Genomic DNA, 12,869 nt, shown 5'->3' with positions numbered 1-12,869 from the left:
ACTTGCTAGGGAGAATTCTGTTATCTGCATCTGAGAAAATGACACAACAACTATTTTAATGGTTTCATGTTATGTTTCCAAACACATTCTTACGTTGCTATTTCTTCATATACCAATTTCAGAATCACCTATTGACTTTGTACCATGAAAGATGAAAATTCTGTGGTCTTAAACCACCCACTCATTATCTCTCTCCTCCTCCTGTCCTCACAATCTAGTTCTATCACAATTTTTGTTAAATCAGTAGTGTTCATTATTATTATGAAAATATTATTCATAGATGAACTAAATAGTGGATATGATTACATTCCTTTGCTTTGGAACTTTGTTTTTTCTGGAGTTAAGTGTACTTTCTTAACTTGCTTAATTTTTTGTGTACCTATTACTATATCTTTATATACTTGAATATCCCAGCTCCCACTTGTACCTTGGACAAGTTATTTAATTTCTCTGTGCCTCAGTTCTTTATTGGTAAAATGTAGATAAAAATTAGGGCTTCTCATGGCCTTTTGTGAGTATTGAGTTAACATATGAAAGAGCTTGGACAATGCCTGAACATAATAAGTACTCAATGAGGGTTTGTTATTATTTCCACCCTCCAGTAGTGGAGCCAAGAGAAGGGAGGAGCTGGGTGTGGATCTGAGTGCCATATGATCATAAGAAGATTGGCTAAGTCTAAAGGAATTTTCTTCTGTGACTGAGACAAAATTAAGAAGAAGAAAGCTTTACAGTGGAGGGGAGATAAATGAGCTCATCTTAAATGGCTTCACTCTTCACACAAAGTATCTCATTTTACATTGTTGCACACATTGGTTTATCCTTTCCTGTCATTGTGTGTTGCCAGCTGCTTGGTGCCCATGTTTGCATTCTGAGGTCCCTCAGGGATATATTTCATTGGAATCTATGGCCCTGACTGCATTCAATTGCAATGCTTGAGTTTAGAAAAAGAAAACAAATCTAGAAGAGGGCCAAGTGGGATGGCCAGGTGAGAGAGGGAATAAAAGCACATTAAAAATGTAATGTCATCCAAAAGAACTCAAAGCAGGACTCGAAGAGATATTTGTACACCCAATGTTCATCACAGCAATACTCACAATATCCAAGAAGTGGAAGCAACACACGTATCCATTGACAGATGACTGGATAAAGAAATTGTGGTGTATACCTACAACGGAATATCACATGCTACAACATGGATGAATCTTGAGAACATTATGCTAAATGAAAAATTTTTTAAAGTCACGAAAGAACAAATTATATATCATTCTACTCACATGAAGTACCTAGAGTAGTCAAAGTCACAAAAACAGAAAGTAGAAAGGTGGTTAATAATATGAGGAAATGTTCATGATACCAGTTACAAGAAAGAAAAGGTTACAAACTTTTTGTTCTATTCAGGTATTCACTTGATTGGATGAGTCCTACCCACATGAAGGGGTGAAATCCGCTTTACTCTGTCTACCTATTCAAATGTTAATATCATCCAGAAACACCCTCACAGACGTACCCAGAATAATGTTTGACAAATGTCTGGGCATCCTGTGGCCCAGCCAAGTTGACACATAAATTAGCCATCACAGTAGGCATCCCTATTGTATGCACAAAAAATCCAAGGTTTAGAGAGACTAAGGGACTTGTCAAAGACACAGCTGGAAAATAGCTGAGCTAAATTCCAACTCAAATGGATCTGGCCCCCAAACCTTGATCATTGGGCTATTCTGCTTCCTCTTAAAAACAAGTTTATGGAAGTTACACAGAATTATATTTGTAGATAGACACCAATAATATCAAAGCAATTTTTTTTATTACTGCTTAATTTGTCTATTGAGAGGCAGTGAATGAAGATGGGAGAACAAATGTAAAAGTAACAGGGGGCTAAGAATAGTTCATGCTACCTAGTTCTATTTCCTTTTCACTCTATTCCATCATAACCTGTGTTAATAAATGCAGAAATTTAGAGAAAGATTGTAACGTTTTTAAACACATAACAGTAAGTAAAGCAGTTATTACCTTGTTTTTTTTAAAAAAAATTGATTTTATGAAACCTAGAGTGTCTTCTTGTACAAAGTATAATAAAACAATAGGATTAATAGTTGTTTAGTCAAACTTCTTCCCACAAATTCTAACAAGACTACAGTACTATAAGTAATCATATCAAGCATACAAGCCTCTATTTTGTGTGTGACCCATTCATTCAAATAAGAACAGGAGAAAATAATGGAACACAGGGAAAAATGGAAAATAAGAGTGTATTACCTTGGGATTTTAATTTTTATTATTAATTTATTAATTAATTAATTTTTGGCTGTGTTGGGTTTTCGTTGCTGTGCGCGGGCTTTCTCTAGTTGTGGCGAGCGGGGCTACTCTTCGTTGTGGTGCACGGGCTTCTCATTGTGGTGGCTTCTCTTGTTGCCGAGCACAGGCTCTAGGTGCGCAGGCTCAGTAGTTGTGGCGCCGGGCATAGTTGCTCCACAGCATGTGGGACCTTCCTGGACCAGGGCTCAAACCCGTGTCCCCTGCATTGGCAGGCGGATTCTTTTTTTTTTTTAATTAATTAATTTATTTATGGCTGTGTTGGGTCTTCGTTTCTGTGTGAGGGCTTTCTCTAGTTGTGGCGAGCGGGGGCCACTCTTCATCGCGGTGCGCGGGCCTCTCACTGTCGCGGCCTCTCTTGTTGCGGAGCACAGGCTCCAGACGCGCAGGCTCAGTAGTTGTGGCTCACGGGCCCAGTCGCTCCGCGGCATGTGGGATCTTCCCAGACCAGGGCTCGAACCCGTGTCCCCTGCATTGGCAGGCAGATTCTCAACCACTGCGCCACCAGGGAAGCCCGGCAGGCGGATTCTTAATCACTGCACCACCAGGGAAGTCCCTACCTTGGGATTTTGATCTGTAATGCTCTTTTTATGACCCTCTAGAGTCCTTTAATAAAACAAGTAAACTATTAGCAATTTGTCAGAATGCAAGGCTTTGAAACGGAAACACTATATAACTCTAGAGAACAAAGAAAAATAAATATATGAGGCACCCTCATTTATCAGATCAATAATTTTTCAATGTTAAAAATTCTATCTTGCAAAGATAGAATTTGAAGCCTCTATAATTGCACTTCAAATATTTGAAAGACAAACAAGAATACTTTAAAAACTGATTTGTTCAGCTCTAGAACTTTCTGGAACACTGATATTCTTTAATGTGGAAATGTTCCAGTAAAAAAGGTTGGGTGAATGTGTGTGCATATGTGTGTGTGTGTGTTTGTGTACCCAAGGTCCTAAATAACAGATCACATACTTGCCCAATATTAGGGAGTCAGCTCTTCTCCATATTTTGATACTTATATTAGAAAGTTATAGCTACATACTAACTTGTTCCACTTTGACAAAACAGCTATTTCCTCCTGAGACGGTAGGAAATACCATTAGGCACAAATGTCTTTCCCCTGGAGCTCCGGCTCTCAGATTCTAGCCAGTCTCAAATGACTTCTGCCACATTACTCCATAGAGTTGCAATGTTTTAATAACTTTAATAGTTAAGTTACTAAAATGGCTGAGAAGAGTTTCTCATTTTTTTTTATTAATTAATTAATTAATTTATTTTTGACTGTGTTGGGTCTTCCTTTCTGTGCGAGGGCTTTCTCTAGTTGTGGCAAGCGGGGGCCACTCTTCATCGCGGTGCGCAGGCCTCTCACTATCGCGGCCTCTCCTGTTGGGGAGCACAGGCCCCAGTCACGCAGGCTCAGCAGTTGTGGCTCACGGGCCTAGTTGCTCCGCGGCATGTGGGATCTTCCCAGACCAGGGCTCGAACCCGTGTCCCCTGAATTAGCAGGCAGATTCTCAACCACTGCGCCACCAGGGAAGCCCCGAATATCTCATTTTAAATGCTAATTATTCCCTTTTCCCTATTATTAAATATGTGTTTTGTAACAAAAAGTTAATGTATTTCACCAGGCATGTACTTAAAATGTACTTCTGACCTTGAGACTTTTGTGTTGGTTGTCATTTTTGATAGATACACACACACACACACATCATTTCCCTAAACCAATCAACGGTGGAGACACAAGAAAATATTACATGAAAACCATTTGTTCTATAGCCTACTGGGGATGGGCCAAAAATTAGAAGGTCATGGAAATGATTTAATCTTCATTTGTGAAAAGTATGCTGTGAATCCAGGTAACAAATATGTCATTTAGCCAACAAAATACAAGTGAACAAAACATAATTTCTCTTATGAATGAAGTGGTTGCCATATTTTTCCCCTTAAACTGTCTTTCTTATGTAAAGATAATTCTCACATGAAATATAGAACCTAGGCAATAGTACTCAATATTATGCAACTTCCTTGGGCAATTTAAACCTAAAATCAGATGAACCCAAAATAAAAGCCATTATAATCTTGCTTTGAAAGAAAAAAAAATAGAAAAAACGATACCCCTTCCATACCCACCAAATATTGGCACAAAAATTGCACTGGCTTCCTATATGTTGAATGAGATATTTTTACCTCATAACAAATTGAAAAGATATGCTCCTTCTGCTTTTATTCTTTTGCACTGCTTTTTAGTTCTATGGGAATAAAAGTTACACTAAATTTTAAACTTTCACTGGATAATTTTGTATGAATTACATAATACTTTGTTTCCAGGATATTGACCCAACTTTTGAGATATTGTATACATTTCAGAGGGCAACTACAAAAATTATTTTTTCATATGTCCACAAATACCATGCAGAACCTTTAATAGCTAATAAAGATAGAAACTATGAGAATTTTTATTGTATTTAGAAAGTATTGTAAACTGAAAAGAAACATCTTATGGAAATAATGCCATTTTATTGAAACTGGAGCGCATTGCATTTATATATCAATATTTTTAATATTCATAAACTTATTTGGGAAACAAGGGCAGTAAATGACAGTGGTGGTTTTAAAAAATCATGCCATCTCTCTGACAATCTGTCCTGCTCTGTCCACACTTGAACCAATGGGGCCCTGCTAAACTTGTGCCAGAAACAAAATAAGGTTAAGGCCAGGTTCTGGCGCAATTTGTGAGCCTTTGGCTTGCAGAGTTGTTAGTCTGATGGCTTAGCCTGTGGATTCCTCTCTGTCACATTTGAATATCTAATGTTTCAAATTGTTAGTCATGTTCAGATTTATATTCATGTCTGCAGTTTCCAATTACTTAGACCTGCCATCAACTTTGTTAACTTGCCTTGGTTACTGCACTCTGAACTCTGGTTGCATTTTTCAAGGAAATGAAATTGCTAAGTTTTTCCAGATAATTGCACTCTGTACAGGCTTTATAACTTTTCTTTTTTTTTTTTACTTTCCTTTTCACTATATTTTTAGAACGATCTACCACATACTTAGAAGCTTCTTGCAGCAAACTTGAAGTTAGTTTATTGCAAGTTGAACCCGGTCTGATGGCTCCCCTGGGAAGGCGGGTGGGTGGGGACAGTGTGCTGCTCGTGAGAGGAGGCTGCCGCCGGCTCAGCTGAGAAGAGGGTGAGCCCACCTTTAACCGTCCTGACTGCCCCCTGTGTCTAACCTAAATTCTTGACCTCCCACCTGTTCTCATTTCTTCCATCCTATCTCTTAGTAAGACCCACAACAGCTGCTCCCCATGCTGGGCGTTGTAACATTCCACATGGTACCCAGTAAAAGCCTGACACAGATGGCTTCTTCCTAACAGAACTGCCATTTTTCTTGTCATGCTTCGGTTGTTTTTGTGGCTCCCCTCTGGACCGTCTCCAAATTCTTCTGCTCAGTTTTAGCAAGCTGGCCGAGAGTTCCCTCGCAGGGCTCTGACTCGCATATGAATTAGCTTGTGGTCAGAGCCTTTCTGCTCAGTACTGGGACTGCCTCCTAATGAATTTATTTCCTTTTAATTCTAAGCTTGCAAACATCAAGGATTCATGATACCTTCAGTGTTCGTCTAAATGCGAATGCCTTCTGTCACATTGAAAAGCCTGTGGTTATTTTGATGGGGTTAACAATGGTAACATGACCCATCTGTGGTTTGGCATAAATAGTTCAGAGTTGACCTGGTCTGTCTGAGGAGATGTCCCTGAAACGTGTGGTGACCTTGAGTTGCTAAAGAGTGAAAATGAGCTTAGGAGAGAGGTGGATCCAGAGAGAACTATTTAGGAAACATTTGGGAGAGAGATGTGACCAGACCCTTTGCCAAGCGCACAGGTGAGTAGTAGGGAAGGAAGCCAAACTGCAAGGGGTTCAAGACCACCCATTCAATTCTAATTGAATTCAAGTTAGGCAAAGGCAGGAAGGAGCAGGATGGGAAGCTTGTCCAGGCAGTGGCAGCAGAGGTAACAATGGGAAAAAGGAGTGTTTTGAGTCTTCTTTTAGGCAGTGGGAAATTAGCCATTAAAGAGGTAGGGAGGTTATTTTGTTCGTTTGTTTTTGTTTTTGTTTTGGTGATGGTGGAGGATTATTTTAAAAATAAGAACAGTTTTCTCTGTATGTTTATTTTATTCGTTAGGGCAGCACTGTCCAGCAGAATTTTCTGTGATGATGGATATATTCTATATCTGCAATGTCCAATATGGTAGCCACTAGCCACACATGGCTATTTAAATTTAAATTTATTAAAATTAAATAAAATTAAAATCAGTTTCTCAGTTACACAAGCCACATTTCAAGTGTGCAATAGCCACAATAATTAAAACTTAAATTTAAATAGTCACATTCGGCGAGTAGGTATTGCACTGGACAGCTTAGAGTTAGGGTATTATTTTGAGATTAGTCTCCAAATAGTGTCTTAAAACAACAAAAGTTTCTCACCTGCATTACATTCAAACCAATCAGTGCTAGGATATGGGGGGTGGGGACTTTGCTGGTGCCCCCCACTGTGTGTAGCTGCCATCTTCAACATGCAGGCTTCTCGGCGGTGGAGAGAAAAGAGAGAGAGTGTGGAGGAGTTCTTGGGAGGTTTAATGGGACACATCTGGAAATGGCCTACATCACCTCTACCCATATTCTAATGGCTAGAAATAAATCACACGGCCCTACCTAACTGCAGGCTAAGCTGTACATATTTAACTGTGTGCCCAGAAGGAAAAGTTAATGGCTCTAGGGACATTCAACATTAAACTTCCACATTTATCAACAATAAATTTTTTTAAATTTAGAGTGTTCTGAGTCTCTAATGACTTCGCTATGAAGAACTGGAAATTAATCTTAACTAGTGTGCCAAGGGAATCTTAACTAGCTTAATTGAGGAACGATTGGGAGAGCACAGGATCAAAAGGGAGCATGGCCAGCTTTCCCCTGCCCACTTGGGCCCCTGGGAGCCTGCTGAGATCCCGGGCCTGATTCTCTGCCCACCGAGGCCCCCTCCAGTTGGCGGGTCCTGAGGGAGTGGGAGGGAGGGAAAGGGGAGCAAAAATAAAGGCCGGACCTCTTGCACCGGCACCCCTGAGGGACGGCTGGGGGAGGGGAGGAGTTCTTACACCCAGCGGGACCCACTCACGGTTAGGGGTCCAGCGGGGACGGGGGAGACCCTAGGGGAGACAGTGGGGGAGGGGCACAAAGGAACGGAGGGGAATGCGGCCAGTGCTTTCCCCGTCCACGTAGGCACCAGGGAGCCTGTTGGACTCCTGGACCTAATCCTCTGCCCTCGGAGCCTCCCTCCTGCGGTGCAGAGCCCAAGCCCCGCCCCTACAGCCCCACCCAGGGCCCTACCTCTACATTAGGAGACCCCCTCGGAGACCCTCTCCAACACGCTGGGTCTAAATCCCACCCACACACCCTCACTCAGGGCCCTACCTGCGAACCCCGCAACTCCACGCTCCAGAGGCCCTCCTTTCCACGCGCTGCCTCTCCCCGTCTGTGCAGGTACTAAGCAAAGGCCCCGCCCCACGCTTGAACGTCGCCCAGCCAAGGCTCCGCCCCCAGGGCCTTTCCCTGCAGCGTGGGTCCTGAGCCTAGGCCCTGCCCCATGCTCAAACATCACACCCCCACGCGCCTAGGTCCCACCCCCCCTAAACCCAGCCCCTGCCTAAGTTCTACCCCCGCCTAAACTCCGCCCCCACAGCCAAGGCTTTTTCTTTTTTTTTTCTGTTGTGGTTTTGTTTTACCTTGTTGCAGTTGTTTCAATAATAGTTTTATTTTTCCTAATATATTTTTTATCTTTCTAATTTTATTTTGTTTTTTATTCTTTGATATCATACTGCTCCTTTTTTTCTTTCTTCCTTTTTTTTCTTTTTTTTTAAACCATGCCACGAAGCTTGTGGGATCTTGGTTCCCAGGCCAGAGGTCGGGCCCAAGCTCCTGTGGTGGGAGCTCCAAGTCCAAACTGCTGGACTAACAGAGAACCTCAGACCCCAGGGAATATCAATCAGAGTGAGGCCTCCAGGAGGTCCTCATCTCAGCACCAAGACCCAGCTCTACCCAACTGCCTGCAAACTCCAGTGCTGGAAGTCTCAGGCTAAACAACCAGTAAGACAGGAATACAGCACCACCCATTAAAAAAAAAAAAAAAAGGGGGCTTCCCTGGTGGCGCAGTCGTTGAGAGTCTGCTTGCTAATGCAGGGGACATGGGTTCCAGCCCTGGTCTGGGAAGATCCCACATGCTGCGGAGCAGCTGGGCCCGTGAGCCACAATTACTGAGCCTGCGTGTCTGGAGCCTGTGCTCTGCAACAAGAGAGGCCGTGATAGTGAGAGGCCCGCACACCGCGATGAAGAGTGGCCCCCGCTTGCCACAACTAGAGAAAGCCCTCGCACAGAAACGAAGACCCAACACAGCCATATATAAATAAATAAATAAATAAATTCAAAAACCTTCATCCGTTTAAAAAAAAAAAATGAAATGACACAACAATTTGTTATGGATGAAGGAGCAAGGTAAAACCTACAAGACCAGGTGAATGAAGATGAAATGGGCAACCTGCCTGAAAAAGAATTCAGAGAAATGATAGTAAGGATGATCCAGGGTCTTGGAGGGACAATGGAGAAAATACAAGAAACATTTAACAAGGATCTAGAGGAACTGAGAAGCAAACAAACTGATGAACAACACAATTACTGAAATTAAAAATGCTGTAGAGGGAATCAATGACAGAATAGCTGAGGCAGAAGAATGGATGAGTGAGCTGGAGGATAAAATGGTGGAAATAACTGCCAGGGAGCAGAATAAAGAAGGAAGAGTGAAAAGGGTTGAGGACAGTCTCTGAGACCTCTGGGACAACATTAAACACACTAACATTCGAATTATAGGGGTCCCAGAGGAAGAAAGGGTCTGAGAAAATATTTGAAGAGATTGTAGTCAAAAACTTCCCTAACATGGGAAAGGAGATGGTTGGTCAAGTCCAGGAAGTGCAGAGAGTACCATACAGGATAAACCCAGGGAGAAACATGCGAGACACATATTAATCAAACTATCAAAAATTAAATACAAAGAAAGAATATTGAAAGCAACAACGGAAGGGCACCAGGTAACGTTCACAGGAATCCCAATAAGCTTAAAAGCTGATTTTTTGGCAGAAACTCTGCAGGCCAGAAGGGAGTGGCAGGTCATATTTAAAGTGTTGGGGGGGGGAGAAACCTATAACCAGGATTGCTCTACCCAGCAAGGATCTCATTCAGATTCAATGGAGAAATTAAAACCTTTACAGATAAGCAAAAGTTAAGAGAATTCAGCACCACCAAACCAGCTTTACAACAAATGCTGGGGGAGCTTCTCTAGGCAGGAAACACAAGAGAAGGAAAAGTCCTACAATAACAAACCCAAAACAATTAAGAAAATGGTAATAGGAACATACATATCAATGATTACCTTAAATGTAGAAGGATTAGATGCTCCACCAAGGGACATAGACTGGCTGTGTGGATGCAAAACTAAGACCCATACATACACTGTCTACAAGAGACCCACTTCAGACCTGGGGACACATTCCGACTGAGAGTGAGGGGATGGCAAAAGATATTCCATGCAAATGGAAATCAAAAGAAAGCTGGAGTAGCAAATCTCATATCAGACAGAATAGACTTTAAAATAGGGACTGTTACAAGAGACGCGGAAGGATACTATATGGTGATCGGGGGAACAATCCAAGAAGAAGATATAACAATTGTAGATATTTGTTCACCCAACATAGTAGCACCTCAATGCATGGGGTGGATGCTAACAGCCATAGAAGGGGAAATCGACAGTAACACAATAATAGTAGGGGACTTTAACACCCCACTTTCACCAATGTACAAATCAACCAAAATGAAAATAAATAAACACAAGCTTTAAATGACACATTAAACAAGATGGACTTATATTGTTTGGACTGATATTTATAGGACATTCCATCCCAAAACAGCAGAATACACTTTCTTCTCAAGTTCACATGGAACATTCTCCAGGATAGACCATATCTTGGGTCACAAATCAAGCCTTGGTAAATTTAAGAAAATTGAAATCATATCAAGTATCTTTTCCGGCCACAATGCTATGAGACTAGATATCAATTACAGGGAAAAAACTGTGAAAGATACAAACACATGGAGGCTAGACAATACACAACTAAATAACCAAGAGATCACTGAAGAAATCAAAGAGGAAATCAAAAAATACATAGAAACAAATAACAATGGAAACACGACGATCCAAAACCTGTGGGATGCAGCAAAAGCAGTTCTAAGAGGGAAGTTTATAACCATACAACTTACCTCAAGAAACAAGAAAAATCTCAAATAAACAACCTAACCTTACACCTAAAGCAATTAGAGAAAGAAGAATGAAAAAAAACCCTAAAGTCAGAAGAAGGAAAGAAATCATAAAGATCAGATCAGAAATAAATGAAAAAGAAATGAAAGAAACAATAGCAAAGATCAATAAAACTAAAAGCTGGTTCTTTAAGAAGATAAACAAAATTGATAAACCATTAGCCAGACCCATCAAGAAAAAAAGGGAAAAGACTCAAATCAACAGAATTAGAAATGAAAAAGAAGTAACAACTGACACTGCAGAAATACAAAGGATCATGAGAGATTACTACAAGCAACTATATGCCAATAAAATGGACAACCTGGAAGAAATGGACACATTCTTAGAAAAGCACAACCTTCCGAGACTGAACTAGGAAGAAATAGAAAATATAAACAGTCCAATCATAAGCACTGAAATTGAAACTGTGATTTAAAATCTTCCAACAAACAAAAGCTCAGGACCAGATGGCTTCACAAGCGAATTCTATCAAACATTTAGAGAAGAGCTAACACATATCCTTCTCAAACTCTTCCAAAATATAGTAGAGGGAGGAACACTCCCAAACTCATTCTACAAGGCCACCATCACCCAGATACCAAACCAGACAAAGATGTCACAAAAAAAGAAAGCTACAGCCAATGTCTCTGATGAACACAGATGCAAAAATCCTCAACAAAATACTAGCAAACAAATTCCAATAGCACATTAAAAGGATCAATCACCATGATCAAGTGGGGTTTATCCCAGGAATGCAAGGATTCTTCAATATATGCAAATCAATCAATGTGATACACCATATTAACAAATTGGAGAAGAAAAACCATATGATAATCTCAATAGATGCAGAAAAAGCTTTCGACAAAATTCTACACCCATTTATGATAAAAACTCTCTGGAAAGTAGGCATAGAGAGAACCTACCTCAACATAATAAAGGCCACATATGACAAACCCACAGCAAACATCATTCTCAATGGTGAAAAACTGAAACCATTTCTTCTAAGATCAGGAACAAGACAATGTTGCCCACTCTCACCACTATTATTCAACATAGTTTTGGAAGTTTTAGCCACAGCAATCAGAGAAGAAAAAGAAATAAAAGGAATTCAAATCGGAAAAGAAGATGTAAAACTGTCACTGTTTGCAGATGACATGATACTATACATAGAGAATCCTGAAGATGCTACCAGAAAACTACTAGAGCTAATCAATTAATTTGGTAGAGTAGTAGGATACAAAATTAATGCAAAGAAATCTCTTGCATTCCTATACACTAATGATGAAAAATCTGAAAAACAAATTAAGGAAACACTCCCATTTACCACTGCAACAAAAAGAATAAAATACCTAGGAATAAACCTACCTAAGGAGACAAAAGACCTGTATGCAGAAAACTATAAGACACTGATGAGAGAAATTAAAGATGATACAAACAGATGGAGAGATATACTCTGTTCTTGGATTGGAAGAATCAACATTGTGAAAATGACTATACAACCCAAAGCCATCTACAGATTCAATGCAATCCCTATCAAACTACCAATGGCATTTTTCACAGAACTAGAACAAAAATTTGCACAATTTGTATGGAAACACAAAAGACCCTGAATAGCCAAAGCCATCTTGAGAAAGAAAAACGGAGCTGGAGGCATCAGGCTCCCAGACTTCAGACTATAATACAAAGCTACAGTAATCAAGACAGTGTGGTGCTGGCATGAAGACAGAAATATAGATTGGTGGAGCAGGATAGAGGGCCCAGAGATAAACCCATGCACCTATGGTCACCTTATCTTTGATAAAGGAGGCAAGAGTATACAATGGAGAGAGGAAAGCCTCTTCAATGAGTGGTGCTGGGAAAACTGGACAGCTACATGTAAAAGAATGAAATTAGAACACTTCCTAACAGAAATAAACTCAAAATGGATTAAAGACCTAAATGTAGGGCCAGACACTATCAAACTCTTAGAGGAAAGCATAGGCAGAACACTCTATGACATAAATCGCAGCAAGATCCTTTTTGACCCACCTCCTAGAGTAATGGAAATGAAAACAAAAATAAACAAATGGGACCTAATGAAACTTAAAAGCTTTTGCACAGCAAAGGCAACCATAGAAAAGACGAAAGACAGCCCTCAGAATGGAAGATAATATTTGTA

The 12,869-nt window shown here is 40.5% G+C and overlaps 1 long non-coding RNA gene across 1 annotated transcript in view; it reads right to left on the bottom strand.

The window, feature by feature from the left end:
- Positions 1-2,027: 2,027 nt before the first annotated feature.
- The window catches only part of LOC309626461, a 200,530-nt gene continuing 189,688 nt past the window's right edge, over positions 2,028-12,869 (bottom strand). Inside the window, exon 2 of the long non-coding RNA XR_014243204.1 lies at positions 2,028-2,360. This is a non-coding gene — a long non-coding RNA (uncharacterized lncRNA). The remainder of the gene's footprint in view (positions 2,361-12,869) is intronic.

Source organism: Balaenoptera borealis (assembly GCF_965194805.1).
Source record: "Balaenoptera borealis genome assembly, chromosome: 1".
Taxonomy (NCBI): Eukaryota; Metazoa; Chordata; class Mammalia; order Artiodactyla; family Balaenopteridae; genus Balaenoptera; species Balaenoptera borealis.
Note: the sequence above shows the minus strand (reverse complement) of the source record. Positions and strands in the feature narration are given on the sequence as shown.